This window comes from Equus przewalskii, chromosome 32, assembly GCF_037783145.1.
Source record: "Equus przewalskii isolate Varuska chromosome 32, EquPr2, whole genome shotgun sequence".
Taxonomy (NCBI): Eukaryota; Metazoa; Chordata; class Mammalia; order Perissodactyla; family Equidae; genus Equus; species Equus przewalskii.
The window spans coordinates 11157910-11173139 of record NC_091862.1 but is presented as its reverse complement, the minus strand read 5'-3'; the positions used below and the strand labels follow the sequence as shown (position 1 = coordinate 11173139).

At 41.2% G+C, this 15230-nt stretch overlaps 2 long non-coding RNA genes across 2 annotated transcripts; both read right to left on the bottom strand.

The window, feature by feature from the left end:
* Nucleotides 1-11327: 11327 nt before the first annotated feature.
* LOC139080791 (uncharacterized) lies at nt 11328-13703 on the bottom strand. Its single transcript, XR_011535570.1, has 2 exons — nt 13569-13703; nt 11328-13482 (listed from the first exon to the last, which is right to left on the bottom strand). It is a non-coding gene; the product is annotated as an uncharacterized lncRNA (long non-coding RNA).
* A 491-nt stretch (nt 13704-14194) lies between these two features.
* On the bottom strand, nt 14195-14741 carry LOC139080790 (uncharacterized). The gene is made up of 2 exons (XR_011535569.1): nt 14562-14741; nt 14195-14470 (listed from the first exon to the last, which is right to left on the bottom strand). It is a non-coding gene; the product is annotated as an uncharacterized lncRNA (long non-coding RNA).
* Nucleotides 14742-15230: the final 489 nt, after the last annotated feature.

Genomic DNA, 15230 nt, shown 5'->3' with positions numbered 1-15230 from the left:
GGATTAAAAAGTAAATCCATTCCCACTTTTCCATGAAAGCCCTTTAGACAAGTATAGCTTTCTAGCTTGTTCCACATGAGAACTCTCTTCTTCAAGTCAAAGATACTCAATTCTCCCACTGGTCCTTCCGGGCATTTCAACTTCCTTCTCCTTAACTCATTGAATCAACTTTTACTGAAGATCTACCATGTTTAAATCACTGTGCTGTGTGCTGTCTATGTAATGATGAGCAAAAACACACATGGTTCTTGTTCTCATAGATTCCACACTCAAGACAGAGAAGGCAGACATTCGTCACCTAATCACACTAACGGACTGATAATTAAAAGCTCAGGTAAGTGCCCCGAAGAAAAAGGAAATACCGTTGTATGCAAGCATATGACAAAGGAACCTACCTAGTCTGGGGCCCAGGGAGGGTTTCTCTGAGCAAGTGATGATTGAGCTGAAACATGAAGAAACCATGGAATTAAGGGGAGAAAGGAGGACAGACAAAAGAAAAGATAGAGGGATCAGCATGTTCAAGGACCCTGAAAAGAGAGGGTGCATGGCATGTTCGAAGAATGAAAGAATAGTGTGGTTAGAGCAGAGATGATGAAGGCAGAAAATGAGAAGTGAAGTTGGAGGGTACAGCAGAGAGAACATTATGTAAGGGTTTTGGATTTTAGCCTCAAAACAATTGAAAGTCACAGAAGGGTGTGATAAATTGTATTCCTGGTCACCATATATTCTGGCTTCACTTCATCCATTGCTCCTCCCTGTGGGGAGATTGTGCATCCCTCCCTTTGAACTCAGAAGAGACTTTGTGACCTGCTTTGGCCAATGAAATGTGGGCAGCAGTGATGCATGTCCCTTCCAGGCAGAAGAGTGATGAGCCAACACGTGGATCACACTTTCTCTTCAGTCATAATCATTGCTGCCATGACCAACAATGTTCCATGTAGAGGCTGCTCCATCAGCTTGAATTCCATAGCGAATTGAATTCCCATGGAGTGAAGCCACAGACATGCCGTGAATGAGCCATAAGCCGCTGTTGTTAAAAGTTAATGAGATTTCTAGGGTTGTTTGTTACTATGGTATTACCTAACATATTCTGACAGATACAAAGGACTTCATGTGGCCTGAATGAACATGACCAGATTTGTGTTTTGAAAAGATAAATAACTACTATTCAGGAAGTAGACTGAAAAGAAACCAAAGCAGATTCTGGAAAACAAGTCAGGCAGTTATTACATGAATCCAAGTAAGGGATGATGGTAAATTTGACAACAGTGAACACAGAGATACAGAGATGTAGATAGCCAAAAGCTATTTAGGAGGTAAAATTTTCAGGGCTTGGTGACGGATTTGGATCCTTGGTGGGGAGAGGAGGATGGAGAAATGGGAGTATTGGAGATAACGTCTAAGCTTCTACCTGGGTTTCAGATGGACACTGGTGACTTATGATGAAATGGTTAAAACTGGAGGGGGGAAATATCACATGGTTAGTTTAGAACATGTTGAATCTGAAGCGCCTTCGAGATAGACAAATGACGTTGAGTGGGCAGTTGGTTACAGGTCTGGAACTCAAAGGAAAGGTCAGGTTAAAGATATAAATTGAGGAATCACCGGCATATAGATGGTACCCATGAGTAGCAATGAGTTTGCTAAGTGGAGATAAATAGTCAAAAAAAAAAAAAAAAGAGAGAGAGAGAGATTTTAGGACTAAGTGTGGAGAAGCTCCAAAATTTAACATCTCGGTGACAAACTTACTCTTAGTAAGAAAGTTTAGCCAGAGAGGAGGGAAGAGAATATAATGTCTCAGAAGCCAAAAGAAAAGAGCGTTTTTCAAAAATGAGAGAGTGATTAAGTGTCAAGGCTGCTCAGAACTCAAGAAAAATGAGGACCAAGAAATCTCCATTGGGTTTAGCAATATGAAGGTCACAGGAGGCCTTTGCCAAAGCTGGTTGTTACCAGAGTGATGAGGCAGAAGTCCAGCTGGTGTGGTGCCACACACAGCCTTCCACTGTCCCTGCTGACTGTCACTCAGGGACAAGAGTGAGGCAAGGTTGGGGTGCTCTGTGCACGTCATTCCCACGGGAGCATCAATCTCCACGTGCAAATCCTGCTGACAGGGGCTCACAGACACTCACTAACATGCTCCCCGTGTATGCACAGTAGCAGGTCCTGCCCCCTCTCCCCGTCCTCTGCAGAGGTTAAGAAAAAATTATAGCTGCAAACCAGGATAAAACCATTACTTAACATCATTTTGTGGATATTTAGCAAAACAGGATTAACTACAGATGTCACGATAATCAGTTATAAGACTAAACAAATTCTCAAAAAGTTTATTTACAATAATTTAATCTAATTAAAAGAAAGTACCAAAAACCACATGCAGTATAAAAAAAAACTTTCCACTGGCTAAAAATATATATATATATATATTTTTACTTTTAAATTGTAAATTGGGTGGGGGGAATGAAGAAAGAATCCTCTCTTCTTGTTTTCCTCAATTTATGGTTCAGATTGCTCTTAAAAATATTGTGACTACATATTTCTAGCTTATTGATTTATGAAATAATCTGATGATTTTTGTCTTTTTGACAAAATTCTTTGTAATATGAATCCCTCTTTTGAACTGTCCCTCAGACCTGGCCTTTTCTTTCTCGCCCACACCTCAAGCCTCCGGTCTCTGCCTCATCTCCAATTCTTTTTGCATAAGCGCCTGCCTACCAGAATCCTATTCCTAAAATCCTATTTTAATCATTTCTCTGCCCTTTCAGGAACTTAAAATGGCTCCCCATTCCCCATCACAGGAAATGTAAAATTCTCTACTTCAAACACAGGACTTGCCATCATCTGTCCCCATTTGACAACAATTTGAATTGTTGTCGCCACTCCCAAAAGTACAACTTCCGCTTCCCTCAGACAAACTCCAGAACCAGCTCACACACTCCTATCTGCCTTTCCTCTCTGCTTTGGTACTCACCTCCCCCTTGGCTGAAATGCCCTCTGCTCAGCCCTTTACACGACCAAATCTCATCCATCTTTCAAAGCCCTACAAGAAAAATCTACATGTAGAAATTGCTTACCTTCTATAAGAAACCTGCTGATACAAAACAAATTTTATGGAGATTTTTCTACGCCATGCTCACTCCATGAATTATCTCACTGACTGCTCACAACAGCCCTTTGAGGTAGGCAGCATCTTGCAGATGATGAAACTCAGGATTAAGTTCATCTATGGAAAGCACCGAGCATACTGTCTACCCATAATGAGGATTCACTAAATGCTGACTGTCATGATGCTTACTAGAAAGATCTAGTATTTCTCCCAGGTCACAGAGCAGTAACTGAAAGAGTCAGAATTCAAATTCTGGCTTCAGAGCCCACTCTTCTGCCTTGACAACAGCAGCAACTCTGGTGCTACCTTGCCAAGCTCCCTCAACTATGACAGTCAACAGTGACTTCTGCTGTCTGAATGCCTTAGCAGTTGGAGTGTCTGTACCATTCTGCTTTGCACTTGATGGCTATCTTATTTGGACTTTTACTTTTTCTTTAGTGTACATCTTATCTCAAGTTGCACTAGAGTGAAGACTAGTGGTATGCTGATAAATGGTTAACAACCAGCTCTGAAAGAGGGGAGAGGCTGATTCATAGTGTTTGCTGATTTCAGTGATATAAATACTCCTATCATGGTCAATTTCAAGACACCAAAGCCAAGTCAAGCAACTCATAAAATTCCTGAAATTTTAACAATCAGCTCTTGCAAGTTGGTGCAAGCTGGCTGTAGCATGCCACTGGTACTAAAGATTGGAGGTTATACTGTATTTTCTTCTCTTTCTCAGTGCCAAGCCTAGTGCTGAGCAAATAGGATGCATTCCCACATATCTGGAGCTTCTGGTTCAAGGTTGCAAACTGCCTATAAACATTTACTCAGCTCACTTCCCAAAATCCCATCGAAGTGATGATACACAAAAGCGAATGCTTCTATAACGGTGCTTAAACAAGAAAAGGTGCCAACAGCCAATTAGAAAATTTGACAAATTTATGAAAGATAAGAAAGCAGATGGACTCCTATTGATGGAAAAGCCAAAGGAAACCACAAATTGAAACCAGCACCAGTGAGGGCTGCTATGGACATGGGAGCCATTCTTCCCAGGGAGACTCGAAGCTCAGCGGGTATGGAGAGCTTCAGTGGACAGTGGAGCAAACACTCAGGGTAATTCATTAAAGTCTGAGGAATAGCTGAGCCAGCCTGCCCGTTCTTCTTCTACATATTTTGAGCATTGTGTCCCAAGGTACGGGTCTCAGAATTGCTTTCTAAATGAAGTGCAGTATTTCTCTGGGACGGACCCCCAATGTGGATATCTGAGGCTGGAGAAATAGAGCAGAGCCCGTACTAACTCCGAACTTCCAAATGGACTAAGAAATAAAAAATAGGTACACCTTTAGCAGTCTCACTAATGTCCACTCTGTTCATCACTGTTGGTACTCAGTATAGGTTCTGTGAATCAATGAAGCTTCTAGCTTGTGGACAAAGGAATGACTCTTTAGGTAACACGACAGCCTAAACAAATGCATAGAAATTCCGGATTATACAAAACCAGTAAAACATATTTTAGCAGCCACATTGGAGCGGAGGGGGAAGGAAATCTCCAAGTGGCACAGATTCAGAGAAGCATCAAAGGCAAGGTGTTCAGCACAGCAGTGCAGCCTACCCGCCTTGCAGCTGGGGGTGACCCCGTGATACAGCTCTAGGCGCCAAGACATAAGCAGAAGTAGGCTAGGGATTGCTGGGGAAGTTTGGTTTTCCTGATCTGGGGCCATCCCTTCCTCCTGTTGTTTCCTTCTCCTTTTCCCAACCTGGACCATGGCTGTGAGACTGGAAGTGACATAGCCAGCTTGCCACCATGAAACAAAGAGAAGGATAAATGCTACTCCTTGAAGATGGAGGGGCAAGAAGATATAGGGAGGTTGAGGAAAGGTATTTCTTTCCTCCTCTGCCTACTTCCAACCTTCTTGTTACATTAGAAAATAAAGCCTTTCTGAGTTAGGCCACTATAGTAAGTTTTGTTTGCATCCCTAAATGATATATTTCATATCTGGGAACCTGGATGGGAGGAAAACACCTTTGAGAAATGGAAATTCCAGGTGTGAGATTCCAGGTGTGTATGTATTGGGTCTGAATTTATACTTGCTTGACTCAGGAATCTTAAGTTGAAAACTTAAATTAAATTAAAAAATCTAGCCAGGACATTTGAAACTTCTAAAGCCCTAGCGGTAAAAATGTACAATCACTCCATAGGAACACTTTCACATCTCCCAGGAAGGAAAAAAAAAGATAAGTTCACAATCAAAAATTAGAAGGTGCATGAAGGAATAAACTACGATGAGGTGAGTCAACAGGTATAGCAGAGGGAAGAGTCAGCACTCAGAGAACTGCATATAGAGGAACACTCTGAAAGAGACTGAAATTACTAGAACATGACTGAAGATATAAACAAAAGCATACAAACCATAATGAAAGAAGACAACATAAACAGAAAAACAGAATAAACAAGAAAAAGAAACTGAGTCCCTATAATGAAAAACATGGTCCCTGAAATTAAAAACTCAATGAATAGGGTAATGAGTAGCCAAAATAAAAGTGAAGTAAGAATTCATAAACCAGAATATAGATTTGAGGAAATTTCTCAGAATGCAGGACAGAGAACCTATGAAATTGTACTTGAGAGCTATGGAAAATAGATGGAGAAGTTTCAACAGATATATCAAGTAGAAATCCAGACAGAACAAAGAGCAAAGAAAGAGAGGAATAGACAATACTTAAGAAAATAACTCAAGCCAGCCCTGATGGCCTAGTGGTTAGAGTTCGGCGCACTCTGCTTTGGTGGCCCAGGTTTGGTTCCCTGGCACAGAACCACATCACTTGTCTGTCAATTACCACGCTGTGGTGGCAGCTCACATAGAAGAACCAGAAGGACTTACAATTAGGCTATACAATGATGTACTGGGGCTTTGGGGAGGGAAAAAAAAAGAGAGAGAGAGGAAGATTGGCAACGGATGTTAGCTCAGGGCGAATCTTCCTCAGCAAAAAAAGAAAAGAAAAGAACACCTGAGAATTTTTCTGAACTAAACTAAAACATCAATGAATCAGATTTCAGAAGCATGCAAATGCCCCAGCAGTATAATTTTTAAAATTCACAATTTGATACACTATGTTGAAACTTCAGAATGTCAACGATAAGGAAAAAATCTTAAGATAATCAAAGAAGATGTCCTAAAATCAAAAACAAAAAATACCCAATTAGGCTTCATCAACCTTGTCATCAGTCACCATAGATGTCTGCAGGAAATGAATGGCATCTTTATGCTGCTCAGGGAAGATAATTCTCACCCTAGAATTCTATACCCAGCTAAATTTTTATTCCAGTCTGAAAGTGAAATCAACATTTCAATCAACAGAGACTGAGAGTTCACCACTCAATGACCCTTCCTAAAAGATCTGCCATAGAGTTAATTTCACTAAGAAAAACAATTGAAACTGGAAGGAAGAAGTGGAGGGAACAACACAAGAGTGAATAAAGAAATTAGTAAACATATTGTCAAAATTAAATAATTATTTACTCTAAATAATCAATACTAATGACTAATTTGCGAGCACTTAAAAAATAAGGTAATACTAAGATATCAGTCAATAATAAGACGGGACATTGCGAAGGAAGATTTGATTAAAGGATGCTAAAATCCTGTATTAGTTTGGAGGAGAATAGAGATGTTGATTAACTCTACATCATATTGAGAATTTTTCAGAACAAATAGTAAAGGCATAGAAATATAATTGCCAAACCAAAAGAAGAGAAACAAAGGAAATTAAGAGAAAAAAAGAATTAACAATCCAATAAAAGGCAAGAAATGAGAGGAGATGGGAAAAAATCTCCAGAAATACAAAATCTAAGTGAATTCTAAAATAGGAAATCTAAAAACATAATGTTGAGTGATGTGTATATATATTATATGAATATAAATCTGCATTTTAAAACATGAACCAATATAAAATATTGTTAATGGACAGATATACAAAGAAAATAGAAAAATATAGTAGGAAAGATAGTTACTAATTTCAGAACAGTGGCTACCTCTGGAGGGGAAAAGAGGAGACTCGAATTGAAAACAGGTACAAAGTGGCTTCAATCTACCTTCACATGTTTTTCTCTGTACTGTGAAACCAAAAGAAGAAAAAAGAAAAGAAAAAAATAATGAGCCGTTCAATCCAAGAATAATTCTACACCAACAGGCAACACAAGAAAGCTGCCTCCTCAACAAATGAAAAAGTACGGACAATATAGTGTGAAAAAGTAGGAAACAAGACCTAGGAAGGAGGATACGATAACAGTTGTGTCTTCAGTTCTTAGTATTGACGGTAGCATTCTAACTGTAGAGGTTTCTGGGAGAGAAAATGAATTTAATTTGCAAAAGAAAAGATTGCTATTCGAGTGGAGGAAGGATTATGTGACTCTAAGGATTTTTTAACATTTCGTAGAAGTTAGTGTGTGTGTGTATATATATATATATATATACATATATATATATATATATATATATATGTTAGAAGAGTCTTGTTTCCTTAAAATATTTACAAATAAGAATAACCTGATTCTCTTTCTGAAGGCACAATGGTACCGAGGTCACTGGCTCTCCAAAGCGTTGGCGTGCAAACATCCGGGTAAAAACACGCACATGGAGAAAGCGCCCCTCCGGCTGTTTCCAGCTCAAAAAGTCCCAGCTGAGGAGGTCCCTCCACATCTGCTGTTTGCCATAATCCTGAAGAGGAGGAGGAGGAGGGAAGGAGGAGGAGGGAGAGGAGGAAAAAGGTAGAGAAAGGAGGGGTGGGAAGGGAAGGGAAGATGTAAAACCGTGTAAACCACTCACCTCCTTTTATCTCCTTGGTCCTCGTTTCTCACTAAGCAAAGGGTCAGATGCAAAGAGAACTGGAATACATTTCAAATGTGACAGCTTTCTACATTTCCTCTTCCCACAGTTTTCCTCCCTCACCTTGGCCAGAGTCAAGATAAAGTGGGATATAATTACATCCCTTCCAATTCAAGCTGGCTATGGGGACAGCATCCGTGGGAAAACTTGCTCATGGTTTTTATCGTTAAGTTTACAGCAGCTAAAAATATAGCCCCTGTTCTTTGGTCCTTCCTCAAAGCGATGACAAAGATTTTCACCCAGACACCAAGACCACTAGACACGATATCCTAGGCCAGTCCAGCAGACCCTTCACTGACTCCAGGAGGGTCCCATGAATACACGGGGACTACCAGACGATAGGATTTCTGCCACTCCAGCCAGAAGGAGGATTCTGAAATGTCATTTCCTCCCCACTTCTCTTTTTCATTGAGGTATAATTTACATATTATAAAATGTACATATTTTAAATATACAATACTACTAATTTTGCTGAAATTATACACCCATCCCAATCAAAGCACAATGTAAAGTCATTTTTAAAGGAAATATTATCTGGATCGATCCGCTAGCAATGAAACACAATAACTTCTATTTCCAAATCTTGCACTTGCAATCTTAGAAATAGCATCCAAGACTTGGAGAAAATGAGATACAGTGTAGTAAAGAGTACACATTTTACTCCATCTATAAGAATAGTCTATTTTCCATAGTCATTTAGATAAGAAACAGAAAATGCTATAAATCACTGTAAAGTGATTTGTAGTTTCAAGTACAAATCTTAACATTTGTACTCTGAAAAGTGATTAATCACACTTTATTTACTTTTCAAATTTTCTTACGCAGCCTCATGAATAAGCCGATACACCTTATCTTCTGTCCTGCCTGAGAAATCTGGATGAACAACCTAGGCTGAATTCCATTCTGGCAACAGGAGTAAGTATGGCTACAAACAGCTCTCTGTAAGGCAAAGGAAAAGAACAACAAACACAGGAACATCCTACTCTGAAGTTCCTTTATTTTGGTTTAAACCTCTCTTAACAGGCTCTTTTCGAGTCTTCGGAGCATTATTAAACGATCTTGCTATTGATTTTCCATGCTTACTACTGGTGAAAATGGAGTGAGTTGGAGCACTAATGACTGAAGTCCACTCACTGTCTAAAGGGCAGGTACAAAGCAGAGGCAGCACTTCGAGCTCCCGCCCACAACCACCCCCAGAACTTAGATTTCAACGCCTGGAAATAGGACAGGTGGGAAATAGGACACTGAATTCAACTCATCTCTCTCGCTTAAATATAGCACTGCTGCTATTTCTGTTACTTATCCTGGGAAATTTTCTAAGTCCTGGTATATTTGGCAATTCAGCATGAAGCTTCATTTCTACCTTCGAAATCCAAATTTCTAAGTAATCACGTTTAGGAATCCATTCCTATCTTTTCTGTTTCATTCTCCGTGGACTGTTTATTTGTGAGGCTGTGCCACTGAGTAACTAGAGGTTATAATGAGAATTTGGCATGCCAGTTTCCATCTTAAAAAGAAAAACTTTTAAGACAAACAAACCAGTTTTTTAAATGGGTAAAAGAAACGTAAGGGCATTTTACATAAGAGGGGAAAAAAAGAACGGTCTCATAAATAATCAGGAAGATGCAAATTAAAACCACCATGAGACACCATTTCACACCCCATCAAATTAGCAAAAATTTGTAGTCTGACAATACCAAGTGTTGATGAGGATGTAAAACTGCGGAAACTCTCATCCGAATGGGTGGGGGGGGAGGTGTCTAAATGGGTAAAGATGTTGAAAAACAATTTGTATTTAGTAAAGTTGGTGCGCATACCCTACAACCCAGCTAGCCTATTCCTAAGCACTTTCTTTATGTATAAAGGACTGTACGTTTGGTGATAGAAAATTAGTGTTAATTTTCTCACGTGTATAATTCTGAAGTATTTAGGAGTGAAATGTCAAGCTGTCTACAGCTTCAAAATGGTTCAGCAAAAAAGTATGGAGAGAGAGGGCAACATAAAAAGTCAATATGGAAAAATATCTTTTAAAAAGTCGGGGCCAGGCTCTGGGGCAGATTCCAAAAGTTTGAATTGTGGCTCTGCCACTTATTGATTGTAATCTGGGTAATTTATTTAAGCTCTCTCTCCCTCAGTTTAATTATCTGTGAAATGGGAGTAATTTATAGAGATGTGAGCGGTGGATGAGGTAATTCACGGAAAGTATTCCAAGCAGTCGCTGCTTTGTCATAAGCTTTCAATAAATGTTAGTTATGACCTCTGTTGGCTCCATTTTGCAGTTGTTGTAAGTTGAGACACGGAAAGGTGAAGTAGCTTGTTCAGCCACAGAACTGGCTGGTGGTGCTGGTTGCTGCTGGAAGAGGACACTCACCCCGTGATCAGCAGACACACACCCAGCAGCTCTGGAATAGCAAACACTTGAGACAAGCCGAATGCCCACCTACTGGAGAATGGATCCCTCAGCTGTGTTAGATTCTGCACTACACTGCCATACAGCCAGAGAAAGGAACAAGATGCATTAACACGAAGAGTATCAAAAAAATTAAATGAAAGGGCCTTTATTTTATCCTTAAACATTTTAGCTGCTCCAGCAACAAGAGGATGGTTAAGCCACTAAAACTGCTAGGAAGACAATAAATCAAAATGTGTTTTGATTTACAACCATTTTGTACTTCGTCACAGCACTTTTTGTAAGAGCAAGAAATTACTAATAATCTAAATGTTTAACAGGTGAACAGTTTATATAAACCAAAGAAATATTCCTACAATGAACTAATTTGCAGCCACTAAAATCATGTTCTAAACAAATATTAGTGACATGGTGAAAATGCACACTATACAATGTTAAATTTTAAATATAGGATTCCCAAACTTTAAATATAAATATATATACATACATATATATTTGTGTGTGTGTATATATATCCACGTAAGATATATGTATTTATATGTGTACATATATGATAAACATGTACTTAGACACATATATATCACAGAAGAATAACCCTGGAAAATCAATAAACCAAATAAAAATTTTTTAAGTTAAAAATGGGTTTCTTTTTTTTTTAAAGATTGGCACATCAGTTGCCAATCTTCTTTTTTTTTTCTTTCTTTTTCTTTTTCTTCTTCTCCCAAAGCCCCCTAGTACATAGTTCTATATTCTGGTTGTGGGTCCTTCTAGCTGTGCTATGTGGGCCACTGTCTCAGCATGGCCTGATGAGCAGTGCTAGGTCCACGCCCAGGATCCGAACCAGCGAAATCCAAGGTTGACAAAGCAGAGCGCACAAACTTAACCACCTGGCCACAGGCCCGGCCCGAAAGTGGGTTTCTTTGGATAGAGAAATGGGGAAGGATTTTTCCTTTTCTGTCTTTTCTCATCTGTAATCTGTATTTTCTTATATTTCTACAGCGAAAATGTAAACCTGGTCACTCTGGAGAGCAATTAAGTAGCATCTAATAAAGTCACAGATTGTATACAGTATTTACAATCCTGAAACATTTCCACTCCTGGGTGAAAGTCTTCACATGTGCACAAAGACACACACAAGAGAGGTCCTTGCAACAGTGTTTATAATAGAGAAGGAGTAGCAACAGCTTACATCCATCACAGAAGCATGGATGTCTACACAGTGGATGTCCAGGCTGCAGTTAACAGGAAGGAAGCAGAGCTACTGTAATCAAGGGGAGTACATCACAAAAATACAACATGGCGTGATATACCTGAAAAGTGCAGAAATGGAGGTACGCTATGACACTGTCTACGTCAAGATTAAAAACATGCAAAATAGAGCCAGCCCTGAAGGCCTAGTGGTTAAAGTTTGGTGCTCTCACCACTTCAGCAGCCCGGGTTCAGTTCCAGGGTGCGGAACCACACCACCCGTCTGTCAGTGGCCATGCTGTGGCAGTGGCTCCCACAGAGATCTAGAAGGACTTACAACTAGGATATACAACCATGCACTGGGGCTCTGGGGAGAAAAAAATAAGAGAAAGACTGGCAACACATGTTAGCTCAGGGCACATCTTCCCCCCCAAAAAAAACGAAAAAGAAAACTATATAATGTATTGTTTACGTGTATATACATAAATGGAAAAAATATTTTTAACACACGGGAATGATAAACACAAATGCAGGGTAAAGATTGGCTGTGAATGTGAGGAAGAGAAATGAGATTAGGAAGGGGGGCAGCTGGGGCGGTGGAGGGCTGTCACGTACACCTGTAATGCTTTATCTCTTGGACTGAGTACTAGAGTACAGATGTTTGTTGCACAATCCTCTGTGGGTTTTTTGTATGCCTGAAGTGTTTCACAATACCACAGTACTCATATAGTGTAATAAAAACTCAAAAGTAAGCGTATCTCTAGAAATGTAATTAATTGAAGGTGCAATCATGAACAAACTTTTAAAATATTTTTACATCCTTACTTTTGGCAAAAACAAGATTTCCACACCCGAATATTTAATTTCTGCAAAAACAGAAATGATTCTTGTGTGTGTGTGTGTGTGTGTGTGTGTGTGTGTAAGATCGTCCCTGAGCTAACATCTTTGTCAATCTTCCTCTATTTTATGCAAGACACCACCTCAGCATGGTTTGATGAGTGGTGCTAGGTTTGCGCCCAGGATCCGAACCAGCAAAACTCTGGGCCAACGAAGTGGAGCCCATGAACTTAACCACTACGCAACCCGGCTGGCCCCAGAAATGATTTTTAGTAAGCAAATTTGATGATTATTCTTATTACTACCTAATTTTGTTTAAAATCCAAACTATGACCACTGGTGGAAAAATGAAAACATATGCCCCCTCGTCCTAAAATATACATACTTAAAAGACAGGTATTGAATCTGTAAAAAGTAGTCGTCATTTTATTTTTCCAGCATATTCTAAATCTAAGGCTTAGGGCAGCCCCAGGGTGACTAAGCTATGCTTCCAACCTTGACGAGGCCCATCATCCCAATCCTGCCGATTTTGTCAGGAGACAGAATTACACATTTGTACATGGTTAAACAGTTTCGTCAGTGAAACAGATTTCAACTAGCTTTAAAAGAAAGAAAAGAAAACATTCAGCGCATTCCATATTTTCCCCTAAGTATATCGTACCTTCAAGTCATGCTGCATTTTGCATTCCTCAGAGCTCCAAAATACTATTTAAATTGTGCACATAAATCACTTCATGCCTGGTGAAATACAGCTGTCTCCTCCAGGAGAAATATGGGGGGCCCTGTCCCAAGCGGCTAACCCGCGGGTGAGGTCCCAGCTCAGCCAGAATCAAAGGCAGGTGATTTGGAGAGACCCACATTCTGTCTTGAATGCTGGAGAGTCTGGGGAAGTTCTCTTCTTTTCTGTTACCCATCCACCACCATCTTTGGGTTAAAAACTCTTGTTTTAAAAACTGGGAAATTCGACCTCCTGGCCACATGACCTCAGCAGCTCCAGCGTGTGAGAAACGTAGGGTTACAAGGGCGGAAAGGATCATCAAAGAGGAGCATTGAAGGAGAAACGCAGACTGACGCTGGAAAAGGTTACAAAACCCAGAAATTAATAAGGATATAAAAGGAGGGGCTGAGCAGGCTCCTAGTAAAAAGATTTTCCTTTTACCAAAGAATCCACTGTGGGTTCCTGAAACTCACAGATGCGACTTGATTGACAACAATTTTGTTTACACACCACACACCCTTGGGGAGACGCCGTCCTGCGTTCTAGATGCTTCCTCCGGACAGGAGCCGGTCTGCGAGGGGAGGCGGGGCGGGGCGGGGCCCTGAGCCTGGGAAGGCCGGTCCCTGTGGCTGCACCTCAGCCCTCCGCCCCATCGCCGCTCTCCCGGCCAGAGGACGTGCTGGGAGGAGTGGAACCGGTTTTTCGGTCAACTTACCCAAGGATATCGCGGAGGAGGGCCAGGCGATGCTCGGGCTGAGTCTGTGGGAACACCCAGCATCTGCCTGGCACGTCCGAGGGCCTGCAGGCAAGTGCGCTCACCATTTCTGCATTGCTAATAAGGACCTCTAAGGAGCATAGGTAATTTCCGAATTATCCCTGCCCTAACCCCCAACAGACACACACACACACACACACACACACACACACACACAGTCGATAGGAATTGCTAAGAGATGCCCCTCCTTCGCAAGGAAAATGCCTAGATGCGAATCCAGCGGGGGAAAAAATCCCGAGGCAGCCCTTGCTCCAGGCCCTCCCTAGGGAGATGGGAGAGGTCGGCCTCTGGAAAAGAGTGGAAGCTTCGAGACTTCGCAAGGGAGAGGGAGAGAAGTCCGCCTCACCTTTGGCTAGGCCCAAAATTGCTCCTTCCTTTTGGGCCTGCCTTTCTCTGTCACTGAAACGGCTACATCTAACGTGAAATGCCACCAAATGGCTTTCTGTTGAACCTTAGTTTCAGGATTAAATTCATCACCTTCTATGACAAGGCGCCATCCTAGGCACTTCCACGAAAATGAACTCACTGCGTCCTCACGCATCGGAACAGGGTTGCTATTAATATCTGCCTAGTAGGATAAGGAAAAAGGGCTTAGCTATTCGTATAAAGTCCTACAGACTAGCTGTTTAAGCTCCCAGTTGCAGGACTCTGTCACTTACAAATGACTTCACCCTTCTGCTGCTATTTTTCTCTCCCACCGTTTCTCACAAGCCGTTTTCATTTCCTCCTGCTCTCTCCCTCTTCTTTCTGCTCCCTTCTCCACGGGGTCCCTTTTTTCCAGACTCTGGAAGGCTGGAGAGGAGCAGGATTCAGAGCTGGACGCCGGGGAAATCCTATCCATCAGAAAAGGACGCGCTCAGAGCTGGTTCAGCTCCTGCTGCCAAATTAATATGGTACGAGAACCAGCTGGGTCAGGTCTGGACACGCTCCTCTGTTCGGCGGCTCACAGAATTTTTTTGTCACCTTAACGTCAGTGCTCTTTGGTGCCCCTGAAGGCAAGTAGCACACCTGAATCGTAAAGCTTTGGATGAGTTGAGTTCAAAGTTTTATTTTCTACTTTTAAAGCCCTCAATAAATTAGGACAAAGGTGGTTGGAATCCAGCCTCCTGCCCTGGCATTCCTCTGGGATTATTAAGGTTGGCTAAGCAATCTGCTCTTGAGAAACCAGGTGTAACAGAGACCTGGGTGGAGGGATCCAGGACTTGTTTGTGGAACTTTCTCCTCCTCTGTGGCATATGCCAGAGTCTCTCTGGAACAATCCTGCAAGCTTGCCACCAGAGCTAAGCGGTGTCGACCTGCCTTTGTTATGCAAGAAGCTGAACACAGCA